We start from the raw sequence: 13,708 nt of genomic DNA, 5'->3' as shown, positions 1-13,708 counted from the left end.
GGGAAAAGGTTCTGACTGTCTACCCAATCTCTGCCCTTGATAATTGTGTACACCTCTATCAGGTCTATGACCGCCAAAGGAAACGATTTAAATTCGTGCAACCTCTCCCTGTAGCCGAAACCCTCTAATTCAGGCTTCATTTCTGATAAACCTTCTCTGCACCCTTTCCAAAGCCTCCACATCCTTCCTGTAATGGGGCGACCAGATCTGCACACAATACTCCAAATGTGGCCGAATCATAGTCTTATGAATTTGCAACGTGACTTCTTGACCCTTGGACACTTATCCCCCGCCTCTTCCTTGTCTTCTGTTGTGCGGTGCCCCTCCGTGGAGACACTTCGGCCGGGTAAATGAAGACCGGATACATCATTTGTGGTGGGAACCAATAGTGGGACGTGAGTGTGGCGGGGGGCCGGAGCGGGACCGGGGGACGGGAGAGAGCGGCGCACACATCGCACGGCAGCTTGGGAAGCGCTTGGGAAGCGCTTGGAGCCGGAGAGCGGCGGCGGGAAGCTCGCGGCCAGAGGGGCGGCAATGGCGACAACGGCGGCGGCGACGCTGCTCGGCAGCCGGGGACTCGCCCGCCTGGCCATGGCGGATTGCGGGACTCCCAGATAGTCGGCGGATCCCTGTTCCCCGCTCCCCGGACACGGCAGCGCTGTCCGCCGCATCACCTCCAGGTCACTGCTGCTGGACAAGCCTCAGGATACCGGGGTGTAAACGATCACTACGTACCCGCCTTCTGGATTAACTACAGGGCACCCGTCCGTTGCATTTACTGCAGGATACCTTGGTGCAAGTTGCCATTGGGTACCCGCTTCATGGATTAATTGCAGGCACCTGTGCATTGCATTAATTACAGGGTATCTGTGTACAAGTTATCACCAGCTACCGTCATCTGGATTAACTACAGGGCACTTGCCAATTGCATTAACTACAAAATACCTGGGTGCAAACTGTTACCACACACCGTCGTCTGGATTAAGTACAGGGCACCTGTCTATTCCATTAACTGCAGGGTACCAGTGTACAAGTTATCACCAGCGACCATCTTCTGGATGAACTACGAGATACCTGCATACAAAATATCACCAAAAACTGGCTACTGCATTAACCACAGGTTACCTGTGATAAGATTATTGCCAGGTACTGTACACCGGATTAACTAAAGAGCACCTGTCTGCAAGATTATCACCATATACTGTGTACTGGATTAACCACAGGTTAACTGTGCTAGATTATCAACAGGTACCATCCACTAGATTAACTATAGGATACCTGTGTACAAGATTATCATCAGGTTTAATTTACTGGGTGATCTACAGATTACCTGTGTAAGAGATTAGCACCAGGTACTGATAATCATCAGGTTATCAATGGATTAACCACAGGATACCTGCCTATAAGATTATCACGGAAAACATCAAATGGATTCATAACAGGATATTTGTCCTCGAGATTTTTTCCAGGTATTATTTGTTGGATTTCCACTAGGTAACAAATTACTGTCAATTACCTGTCCACCGGGTTATCCACAGGATTCTTGTTGATTGGTTTATCAGCAGGTTGTTCACTGAATTATCGCAGGGTACTGTGCACTGAATTATCACCATGTACTATCCACTGGATTAGCTCTGGATTGTCTGCTACCAGAGGGTACTCATCCACTATATTATTACTGGTTCGCAGTGAACTGGTTTATTGTCGGGTCGTTATCAAGTTTGCAGCAGCTGGTTTACAACAGGATCAGTTACTGCTGAGATTTTAGGGTTGTGGGAGAAGTCTCTGGTATCACTACCATGTGATCTTGGCCTGTCCTGTCCACAATCGGCATCTTAACTAAATGGCAGAAGAGGAGATGACTGCCTTCAGTAGTTTGTGCAGTGGTGGGATTGAGGCGTGAGGTGAGAGGCAACATCAGGGTAGTGGCAGGTAAGTGCTGACTGGTGTCAGAAGCACCCCTCCAGTCTAATGGTTACCGTGACAATGCTTCACTACGTAGTTCAATGGTACTTTGTTGTCACATGTACTGATGTTCAGTGAAATTCTTTTTTTGCATACTGTTCAGTAAAAATATTACTATACATAAGCACAATCTTAGTTAAGTACAAGTGTATAGGAATAGTACTTCGAGACAGTAGACAAAGAATCGTCTTGTTTTGGCACCATTTTTCATGCTGTCCAAGTCCAAGTTGTTAGAGTCATACAGTGTGGAAACAGGCCCTTCGGCCCAATTTGCCCACACTGACCAATATGTCCCATCTACACTGGTCTGACCTACCTGTGTTTAGCCCATATCCCTCCAAACCCATCCTATCCATGTACCTGCCTAAATGTTTCTTAACCGTTGTGATAGTACCTGCCTCAACTCCTTCCTCCAGCAGCTCGTTCCATACACCGACCACCCATTGTGTGAAAAATGTATCCCTCAGGTTTCTATTAAATCTTTTCCCCCCTCACCAGAAACCTTTGTTCTCTGGTTCTCGATTCCCCAACTCTGGGCAAGAGACTCTGTGTCTACCCCATCTATTCTCATAATTTTGTACACCTCTATAAGATAACCCCTCATCCTCTTGCACTCTAAGGAATAGAGTCATAGCCTACTCAATCTCTCCCAATAGCTCAGGCCCTCGAATCCTGGCAACATCCTCGTAAATCTTCTCTGCACTCTTTCCAGTTTGACACCATCTTTCTTGTAACATGGTGCCCAGAACGGAACACAATATTCTAAATGCGGCCTCACCAACGTCTTGTATAACTGCAACATGATCTCCCAACTTCTATACTCAATACTCTGAAGAAGGCCAATATGCCAAAAGCCTTTGACCACCCTATCTACCTTTGGTACCACTTTCAATGAACTATGTACCTGCACTCCCAGATCCCTCTGCTCTATAACACTCCCCAGAGCCTTTGTGTTTACTGTCACACTTCCGTCATCCCAAACTGCACCACGTTACATTTCTCTGTATTAAATTCCATCAACCATTCCTCAGCTCACCTGCGCAACAGATCAAGATCGGGATAAATGTAGAGTTGTTAACTTGGCTATAAAGGCATGTGCACGTGTATTCAACTGAATGTCTTGAATCACAATGTTCTCTCCCCACAGATACTACCCATGCCTCATTCTTAATGACTTTCTTTCAGGCATTTGCTGTTCACAAGAAAATATATATCTGAGAGTTTAAATGAGGTTATGTTTCCATTTTTGCTCATTATCTGCTTGTTTTGTTTTACCACATCTTATTCTTTTTACATTTTCCTTTTTGATGATTTACTTTCATTTTTGTTTCCTGCTAATTTTCAGCATTCCACACAAGTTAGGTGATAGTGTTTGTTTCGGTTTCGATTCTTGGTTGGCTTCTTTAAATTCCAGCATCATCTGGCCTGAAATATTGTCTTAATCTCAGTGTGGAGTTTTTCATTACAGCAGAACCTCACTTCCCAGTGGTAATCCCTGGTAACTGTGGTTGGTTAGTGTAAGAATTCAATTATTTATTCCCGGAAATCAGAGCCAACATTTTGCATGTGACCACTCAAAGGATGCAGAAAAGACTCACACATCCCCTCCTTCCTATATCCCTCCCTCTGTCTTTTCATTTCCCTCATCTTCTCCCCTTATCTGTCACCCTTTTGTCTCCTTTTCATCGCCTTTGTCTGCTGATTAGCCCTCCACCTGTATCCACCCAGCACTTGCCAGGCTTGTCCTGCCCCCATGTCTTTTCCAGTTTTCTCCCCCTATTACAGTGAGTCAAAGGAAAGGTCCCGACTCGAAACATCACCTATTCATTTCCTCCACAGATGCTGCCTGACCCGCTGAGTTATTCCCACTTTGCATTTTGCTGAAAGTTCCAACATCGGCAGTTCCTAGTGTCTTCACAATTATATTACTTGGTTTGAAGGGCTTGAGTTATCAGGAGACACTGTATATGCTGTTTTCCTTGGATCAAAGGAGGCTGAGTGATAAAGTGACAAAAGTGTATTAAATTATGAGAGGCATGGATAGGGTAGCGAACCAGTGTCTGGTTCCCATGGTAGGGTGGTCTAAAACTAAGGAGAGCCATGGGGCAGGTTTTTCACACAGGGTGATAGGTATATGGAATGAGCTGCTGGTGGAGGTGGTAGAGGCAGGTACAATTACAATGTTAAAAGTCATGTGGAAAGGTACATAGCAAGGAAAGGTTTGGAGGGACATGGGCCAAATGGGATGAGCATAGATAGGCAACTTAGTTAGTGTGGGTGAGTTGGGCTGAAGACCTATTTCTGCACTGTTAATTTTATGAATCTATAACATTTTGCTTGGGTAAGGCATATAAATGTATCACAGAAAATACCACATTACTGTTTGAATCTTGGTTTTCTAAACTATCCATCTTTCACATTAGGTAGTTACATAGAAACATAGCAAATAGGTGTAGGAGGAGGCCATTTGGCCCTTCGTGCCAGCACCGCCATTCATGGCTGATCATCTACAATCAGTAACCTGTGCCTGCCTTCTCCCCATATCATATCATCATATCATATCATATATATACAGCCGGAAACAGGCCTTTTCGGCCCACCAAGTCCGTGCCGCCCAGCGATCCCCGTACATTAACACTATCCTACACCCACTAGGGACAATTTTTACATTTTACCCAGCCAATTAACCTACATACATATCCCTTGATTCCACTAGCACCTAGAGCTCCATCTAACTCTCTTTTAAATTCATCCAGTGAATTGGCCTCCACTGCCTTCTGTGGCAGAGAATTCCACAAATTCATAACTCTGGGTGAAAAAGTTTCTTCTCACCTCAGTTTTAAATGGCCTCCCCTTTATTCTTAGACTGTGTCCCCTAGTTCTGGATTCCCCCAACATTGGGAACATGTTTCCTGCATCTTGCTTGTCCAGTCCTTTTAGTTGTAAAAAAAATTGTTGTTAACCAATCTCTTCCTGTAGCTCAGTCCCTTAAGTCCTGGTATTATCATCGTAAACCTCAAGGATGTAAACCTCGTAAACTTCAAGGATGTTAACCTTGTTAACCTACCACATAAAGGTCTAGATCGAGTGGCTGTGGGGAGGATGTTTCCAACAATCGGAAAGTCTAGAACCAGAGGCCACAGTCTCAGAGTAAAAGGGCATGCTTATAGAATGATGTAGGAATATCTTTAGTCAGAGTGGGGTGAATATGTGGAATTCATTGCCCCAGACGCCTGTGGAGGCCAAGTCATTTGGTTTTTTAAAAGCGGAGATTGATAGGTTTTTAATTAGTAAGGGCGTCAAAGATACGGGGGAATGCAGGAGAATGGGCTTGAGAGCGAAAAATAGATCAGTCATGATCGAATGGCGGAGGAGACTTGATGGGCCTAATGACCTAATTCTGCTACTATGTCTTTTGGTCTTAAATCCTGGTAAGATCCTCGAGATTAAGTTTGAACTGGTGATTTAGTTATTTTGTAGTTGTGACTGATTCCATTTGACAAAGTTTTGAAATATTTTACATGGGGACAGCACAGTGGTGCAGTGGGTAGAGCTGCTGCCTCATAGAGTTAGAGACCTGAGTTTGATCCTGACTGGGTGCTGTCTGTGTGGAGTTTGCATGTTCTCCCTGTGACCCTGTGGATTTCCACCGGGTGCTCCGGTTTCCTCTCACTCCCAAGGACGTGGGTTTGTAGGTTAATTTGCCTCTGCAAATTACTCCTAGTGTGTAGGGAGTGGATGCGAAAGTGGGATAAAATAAAACTAGTGTGAATGGGTGATCAAAGGTCAGTGTGGACAGTGGGCTGAAGGGCCCGTTTCCTTGCTATATCTTTCATGATATTCATTTCAAACCCTATTCCCTATTTGGAAATAGTTGGCTTCCTTGTTTAGTTATAAATTTAGTCAAGTCTGTCACTGTCTCATTCTCAGTAATCATAGATGGACTGTAGTTGTATCCTGCACTCAGGCCTTTCCACTTAATGCTGTTATCGATACATTTCTGGGAGATTCTGAGCCTCCTTTTCTTCATTTACATTTTGATCTTTGTATTTTCTCAAAACCAACCAGCAGTATGCATGGTCCAATGGATCGATGAAATCAGCACAACCCCAGTAGGCTGCGTGTTGTGGCCAACCTATCCTTGGTCTCTGAACCGTGCTCTGATGTGGCTGGATTATGTACGATAGTAGCTAAATGTCGTTTTGTTTGTAGTCGTAAAACAAAAGTGAGAATAAGACGTTATTGTTTGGGTGTAAACCTACACTGGACCATTGCATTTAAGCATTGGTCGTCCTTTAGACAGAGATTCTTACAGGCCCCTTGGCCCAACTCGTCCATGTCGACCAGGTTCAATCCTGACCTCGGGTGCTGCCTGAGGAGTTTGCACATTCACCCTGTGATCCTGTGGGTTTCTTCCGGGTGCTCTGATTTCCCCCCACATCCCAAAGATGTGCGGGTTTATAGGTTAATTGGCCTTTGCAAACTGCCCTAGCGTGTAGGACGTGGATGGGGAAGTGGGATTACATAGAAGTAGAGTGAACATGTGATTGATGGTTAGCGTGGATTCGGTGGGCCAAAGGTCCTGTTTCCATGCTGAATTTCTAAACTGAAAGACACAAAAAGCTGGAGTAATTCAGTGGGACAGGTAGCATCTCTAGAGAGAAGGCGTGGGTGACGTTTCGGGTCGAGACCCTTCTTCAGACTGGTTAGGGAGAAGGAAAACGAGAGATATAGATGATGATGTGGAGAGATAAAGAACAATGAATAAAAGATATGCAAAAAAGTAAAGATGTTAGCTGTTTGTAGGGTGAAAACGAGAAGCTAGTGCGACTTGGGTGGGGGTGGGATTGAGAGAGAGAGAGAGGGAATGCCGGGGTTACCTGAAGTGAGAGAAATCAATATTCATACCACTGGGATGTAAGCTGCCCAAGGGCTTCTCCTTTTCACCCTACAAACAGCTTACAATGGCCTGCTTCCTTTATCATTGTTACTTTTTTGCATATCTTTTGTTCATTGTTTTTTATCTCTCCACATCATCGTCTATATCTCTCGTTTCCCTTATCCCTAACCAGTCTGAAGAAGGGTCTCGACCCGAAACATCACCCATTCCTTCTCGCCAGAGATGCTGCCTGTCCCGCTGATGTACTTCAGCTTTTTGTGTCAATCTTTGGCTTCTGTCTCCACAGATGCTGCCTACCCTACTGAGTTCTTGCAGCTTTTCTGTTTTTAATTCCTCGATAAAATTCTAGGTTGGATCTTTTATTGGTTTATCTTTTGCTAGGCATCTGATATGTTGCACCAATCCATCTGACACATTGCAACTTAAATTTTTGTTTTGAGATTTCTAAAACAAAGTGCATATTTTCTGCCTGCCTGACTTACAGTAAGAATTTTCTTCTGTAATTGGTTGGCTTCACTGTTTTCTATGAAGTCTAGATCTGATTGCTGAACTTTGAGATTCCTGCTATCTGGTTGTTTTGTTACTGTGTGATAAATTGTCACCCTTTGGTTCTCCGGAGTCATGTGGCTTCCCAAGTCATGTGTGGATGACTAAGAATGTTTAAGGTTGAGAAATAAAGTACAGTAAACTTGTTTTTATGGACCTCTTTATAACGGATTTTGTTTGTAGCGGATGGACCAACCAGCCTTCATCGCCAGGCTGAGTTGCCTTCGCCAGCCCTGGCCACAACCCTCCCCAGCTGCTTCTAGGCCTGCTACCGCTACCACTGCCAACCCTTACCTGCGCTCCGGCAATCAGTAAATAAGTTATTACCTTCCCCACAGCCAACAATGGACCATTGTGGGTTTCACCTTTCCTTGATCATCGTTGCTTTTGCATATTTTTCAATCATTTGTACTATGTACTTTTTCATATCTCTCTTTTCCCTCCATCCAGACTCTCAGTCTGAAGAATGGTTCTGACCCAAAATGTCACCTACTCCTTTTCTCCAGAGATGCTGTCCGACCCGCTGAGTTACTCAGATGGGCTGAACAATTTCTATGATTCTATCAGAGTGAAATTATTTCACAGGAAAGAAATTACCCTCTGGAACTTAGAGAATTGTTTGCATTTTTTTGCATTGCAGAATAGATGATTTTAAAGAAAAAAATCTTATGCTTGTAAACCACAATTGAGATTATCATTTAAGAAGCAAGAATAACTGGCTTATTGTCTGTGAAGGCCCACCCACTGCTGACAGCATGTGGCTGCATAGTAACTGATGTACAAGGAAGCTTTTGTGACTTGTATGGTATGTAATTTCACTGCACTGATCGGATTCAATATGAATTTGTATGTGGGAATAAGAATTCAAAGTCCAGATTTGCAAGGATTTTCATTTTACATTTTTTGTTGCTTGTGTGAAGGAAAGCAGACAAAAATGGAGGCCTATATACTGTGATTCTCTTAGAATTTATCTGTGATGTTTTATGTTGACTCCCACATCACATTACTGGGTTGTCAGCCTGTGAATCATCCATAAACTGAAACAAGGCAAAATAATTTGGTATGTTTATTAATCAATGTGTTATAAAGCATTGTTCCTTTCACTGGAATTACGGCCTGTGTTGCATAGGATCTAAAATTAGCATTTTTTACCGTCTATCATTGTTGCAGCTTCCAATCCATCTTGCTTTTTGATTTGGGTGGATGAGTGTAATGGTTGAGGAGGGGTGGGAGGAGCCATGGGTAGACTATTCTTTGGTGCCTTAAGTCTGACCTTGTGTTTTGCCCTGGTTGTTGTTTGAATCCAGAATCATATGGAATATTAAATCCTAGTTATCCCCACTTTGCGGTGAATGTGACCAGAACTAGTAAGTAGAACTGAACATTTGTTCACAGAGAGTGCTCAGTGAACCCTTAATGCATGACAGTCAAGAAAAAAACAATCGTAGTGCAGGCCATAAATAAAAGGTTACGGTGTTTTATGGGAAATGTGTTGGTTATATCAAAGATTAGAAGTTGCTATCAGTTTAATTTAGTTATTATTGTCACTTGAACTGAGGTATAGTGAAAAGCTTTTTGTTGCGTGCTATCCAGTCAGTATTATCAGGGCAGTGTTATTTTTAGAAAGATAACATGCCAAGGTTCAAAGTGCTTGGATCTTTCACATGTTATAGAGCATTCAGTTCTGTGTATCTATCAGTCCCATTTCCCGCCCCTCCTCCCTCACCTCATAACTTCTCCAATTTGCCTGCCACCCATCTAGACAGGAAGTAATTCACAGCAGGCAGTGAACAACTCCCATTGTTCTTTGGGGTGTGAGAGGAAAGGGGAGCACTTGGAGGAAACCCACTCACTTGCAGTAAGAATGTACTAACTCCACGGAGGCAGCTCTAAAGGTCAGGATCGAATCTGGGTCACTGGCGTGGTGCAACAGCAGCATTACTTGCATGGTTGCTGTACCGCCCAGTCATTTACTCATTTTCTAGTGTGTGGGGGTGGTAAGAAGGATGGAAATGTATTATTGTATACTTCAAATCTTTTTTATACCAGCCATTGCTCTTTAGAATCAGAGAATTAAACAACAAAGGGATGCACAAGGATGTTACCAGTACGGGAGGGTTGGAGTTTCGGGAGAAGCTGGATAGGCTGTGGCTTTGTTCTCTGGTGTGTAGGAGGCAGAAGGGGATGACCACACAGAGGTTTAAAATAATGAGTGGCATAGATAAGGAACTGGTTACAGTCTTTTTTCCAGGGCAGGGAAGTCTGGAAATAGAGGGCATAGGTTTTTAGGAGAGAGGGAAAGATTTAAAAGGGCCCTAAGGAGCAATTTTCCACACACAGGGTGGCAGATACAAAGAACAAGCCATCAGAAGAATAGTTGAGATGGGTACAATTGCAATGTCTAAAAGACACTTTGATAGGAAAGGCTTGTTTTATCCATAGGTAGGTAGATAAAAGGTCTGGATGGATATGGCCAGGCAAACAATAGGGGCGACACAGTGGCGCAGCGGTAGAGTTGCTGCCATACAGCGCCAGAGACCCGGGTTCGATCCTGATGACGAGTGCAATCTGTACAGATATACGTTCTCCCCATGACTGCTTGGGTCTTCCTCAGGTGCTCCGGGTTCCCTCCAACACTCCCAAGACAAACAGGTTTATATGTTAATTGGCTTTGGTAAAGATTGTAAATTATCCCTAGTGTGTAGGATAGTGCCAGTGTACGGGATTGATCGCTGGTCGGTGTGGATTCAGTGGGCTGAAAGGCCTGTTTTTGCGCTGTATCTCTAAACTAAATGGGGATACAAGGAACTGCAGATGCTAGACTAATTCAACAGGTCAGGCAGCATCTCTGGAGAACAAGGATGGGTGACGTTTTGGGTCAGAACCCTTCCTCAGACAGGCAAATGGGAGTAGCTCGGGTAGGCAACTTGGTCAGTATGGACAAGTTGGGCTGAAGGGTCTGTTTCCCTGTTGTATAACTTTATGTTGTATGATTCTAGAAGATGGAAAAAGATCATTTGGGCCATTGTGGTTTGGTTTTTTAGTCCCTTTAACACCCTCTCAATCCATGCAGCCCTTCAATTTTTTTCCCTTTGCTTAAATATCCAATTCCCCCATAAACGTTACAATTACAGTGCCCTCCATAATGTTTGGGACAAAGACGCATCATTTATTTATTTGCCTCTGTACTCCACAATTTGAGATTTGTAATAGAAAAAATCACATGTGGTTGAAGTGCACATTGTCAGATTTTAATAAAGGCAATTTTTATACATTTTGGTTTCACCATGTAGAAATTACCGCAGTGTTTATACATAGTCCCCCCCATTTCAGGGCACCATAATGTCATGTAAATGAAATGTAGTCATGTTTAGTATTTTGTTGCATCTCCTTTGCATGTAATGACTGCTTGAAGTCTGCGATTCATGGACATCACCAGTTGCTGGGTGTCTCCTCTGGTGATGCTCTGCCAGACCTGTATTGCAGCCATCTTTAGCTTATGCTTGTTTTGGGGGCTAGTCCCCTTCAGATTTCTCTTCAGCATTTTAAAGGCATGCTCAACTGGGTTCAGATCGGATGATTGACTTGGCCACTTAAGAATTGACCATTTTTTAGCTTTGAAAAACTCCTTTGTTGCTTTAGCAGTATGTTTGGGATCATTGTCTTACTATAGAATGAACCACCGGCCAATGAGTTTTGTGGCATTTGTTTGAACGAGCAGATAGGATGTGTCTATACACTTCAAAATTAATTATGCTACTACCATCAGCAGTTGTATCATCAATGAAGATAAGTGAGCCAGTACCTTCAGCGGCCATACGTACCCAGGCCATAATACCCCCACCACCGTGTTTCACAGATGAGGTGGTATGCTTTGGATCTTGGGCAGTTCCTTCTCTCTTCCATACTTTGCCCTTGCCATCACTCTGATATGTTAATCTTCGTCTCATCTGTCCACAAGACCTTTTTCCAGAACTGTGGTTGTTCTTTTAAGTACTTCTTGGTAAACTGTAACCAGGCCATCTTATTTTTGCAGCTAACCAGTGTAGCCTCTATTTCTGTTCATGAAGTCTCCTGCGGACAGTGGGATTTGTCATTGACAAATCTACACTTGACTCCTGAAGAGTGTTTCTGATCTGTCAGACAGGTGTTTGGGGATTTTTCTTTATTTTAGAGAGAATTCTGTCATCGGCTGTGGAGGTCTTCCTTGGCCTGCCAGTCCCTTTGCGATTAGTAAGCTCTCCAGTGCTCTCTTTCTTCTTAATGATGTTCCAAACAGTTGATTTTGGTAAGCCTAAGGTTTGGCTGATGTCTCTATAACAGTTTTATTCTTGTTTCTCAGTCTCATAATGGCTTCTTTGACTTTCATTGGCACAACTTTGGTCTTCATGTTGATAAACACCAATAAGTTTCCAAAGGTGATGGAAGGACTGGAGGAAAGACTAGGTGCTGAGCGCTCTCTTATACGTCCGGAAGTGGCTGCGCCTTGCGGCTGCGGCTCACCGGCAGCCTGTCTGTCTTTTTCTTTCTTTGTGTATTGTTAGCGTTTAAATGTATGTAATGTAATGACCTATTTTTAGTCGTGTATATGTGGGAGGGGGTGGGGGGGTGGGGGAAACCTTTTGTTTTAAATCTCCTCAATGGAGATGCGGCCTTTTTCCATGTCGTATCTCCGTTCGCACTACTGCATAACACCGGGGAGTTGGCGGCCTCCAGCTGGGATCGACCTTGAAGGCTCCGGTCGCAGGGCCTGGACTTACCACCTCGTAGGCTTCGGCCGCTGGCCCTGTGGACCGCAACATCGGGAGCTCGCAGGTCCCTGGCTGGCGACCGGCTTTCGGGAGCTCCAGCCGTAGCAGCTTCAACCGCCCCGAATCGTGAGGCTCGATCGACCCGTTCGCAGGACCTTCATCGCCCTATGTGGCTCGGCCGCGGCACTTTCCATCGCCTGGTGGGGGCTCAGGACCTTCATCGGCTTGCTCGGCTCGGCCTGGGACTTTCCATCGCCCTGTAAACAGGGCACTGTAAATCCACTTCCGCTACTCACTAAATGCAATATTGTGGGTTAGATGGCTGTGACTGGGATACAATTTCTTAATGTTGCCAACTATAATTCATGCAGTACCTGCAAAAAAGCTTAATCAAAGCTGTACATTTTTAATTATCAGTTGAATATTTTTTAATGATCAATAGAAAAAGAGATTAATTAAATCTGACAGGGTGCAGAAACCAAATTAATCCTACATAATATTTTATTAATAAACTCCATCTCCTTTAGAACATAGAATATAGAACTGTACACTACAGCACAGGAGCAGGCTCTTCGGCCCACAAATTCCGTTCCGACAATGATGCCAAGTTTAATTAATTTCCTCTGCCCACATGTGAGCCACATCCCTCTATTCCTTGGAGATCCATGTGTCTATCCAAAGATATAGTATAGTAATTTTCCAAATTCCGCTGTGCAAATTTATCACTTATTCTCTGTTAAATTCAGAAGAAATTGCACATACAATGGTTTAAAAAAAAAAACCTGTTCATGATATCTGGATGTTATGGGCAAGTCCAAAATTATTTGCCAGTATAATTAGCCTGGAGAAGGTGGTAGTGACCCTCCTTCTAGAATTTCTGAGGTCCATGTGGGGGTGCTACTGCCCATTGAAAATGAAGGAATGATAACGTTTCTAAATTGATTGATTGTAAGATACAGCATGGAAACAGGCCCATTGGGCCACAGAGTCCACGCTGACCATCAATGTTTGTAGGCTAGTTATCTGAAATTAGAGAATTCAATGTTTATACAATTAGGTTGTGAGCTACCCAAGTGGGATATGAGGAGCTGTTCCTGCTGTTTGCATGTGGCCTCCCTTTGGTAATGGAGGAGGCCCAGGACAGTTAAAATTCTTTTTATCAACCGGGAGATCCAATAGGCCTGGTGGACTGAGCGTAAGTGTTTGGTGAAACTGACGCTTGGTTTCGCCGATGTGCGGGATGCCACTTTGGGAACACCGTATGTAATTGCTGAGGTTAGAGGGGATGCAGGAATACCGTTGAATGGAAAGAAAAGGCGGTGAGACTTCCTCTTGCTTTGATTATTTAGCTCAAGCCTGTACATCCAGCACATGTTGGGACAAAACAGCAGGATTGGTGACACTTTCTTGCTGATTGAGAGTAGGCAATTGAGCAATAATGGAAGAAGACGGAGTGCTGGAGGAGCTCAGTGGGTCAGGCAGCATCCCTGGAGAACATGGATATGTGATGTCTAGGCATGGGGCCCTTTTTCAGACTTCTCAGACC

At 44.0% G+C, this 13,708-nt stretch overlaps 1 protein-coding gene across 2 annotated transcripts in view; it reads left to right on the top strand.

Moving 5' to 3' along the window:
- The first annotated feature begins 484 nt into the window (after positions 1–484).
- dop1a (DOP1 leucine zipper like protein A) overlaps positions 485–13,708 on the top strand; it is a 122,871-nt gene continuing 109,647 nt past the window's right edge. The window contains exon 1 of one of the 2 annotated variants that reach the window (XM_078405137.1): positions 485–1,146. The gene's annotated coding sequence lies outside the window, so the exon portion shown is untranslated. Of the gene's footprint in view, positions 1,249–13,708 lie in introns of both variants that reach the window. The other variant, XM_078405136.1, reaches the window with a different exon arrangement.

This window comes from Rhinoraja longicauda, chromosome 9, assembly GCF_053455715.1.
Source record: "Rhinoraja longicauda isolate Sanriku21f chromosome 9, sRhiLon1.1, whole genome shotgun sequence".
Taxonomy (NCBI): domain Eukaryota; kingdom Metazoa; phylum Chordata; class Chondrichthyes; order Rajiformes; family Arhynchobatidae; genus Rhinoraja; species Rhinoraja longicauda.
Note: the sequence above shows the minus strand (reverse complement) of the source record. Positions and strands in the feature narration are given on the sequence as shown.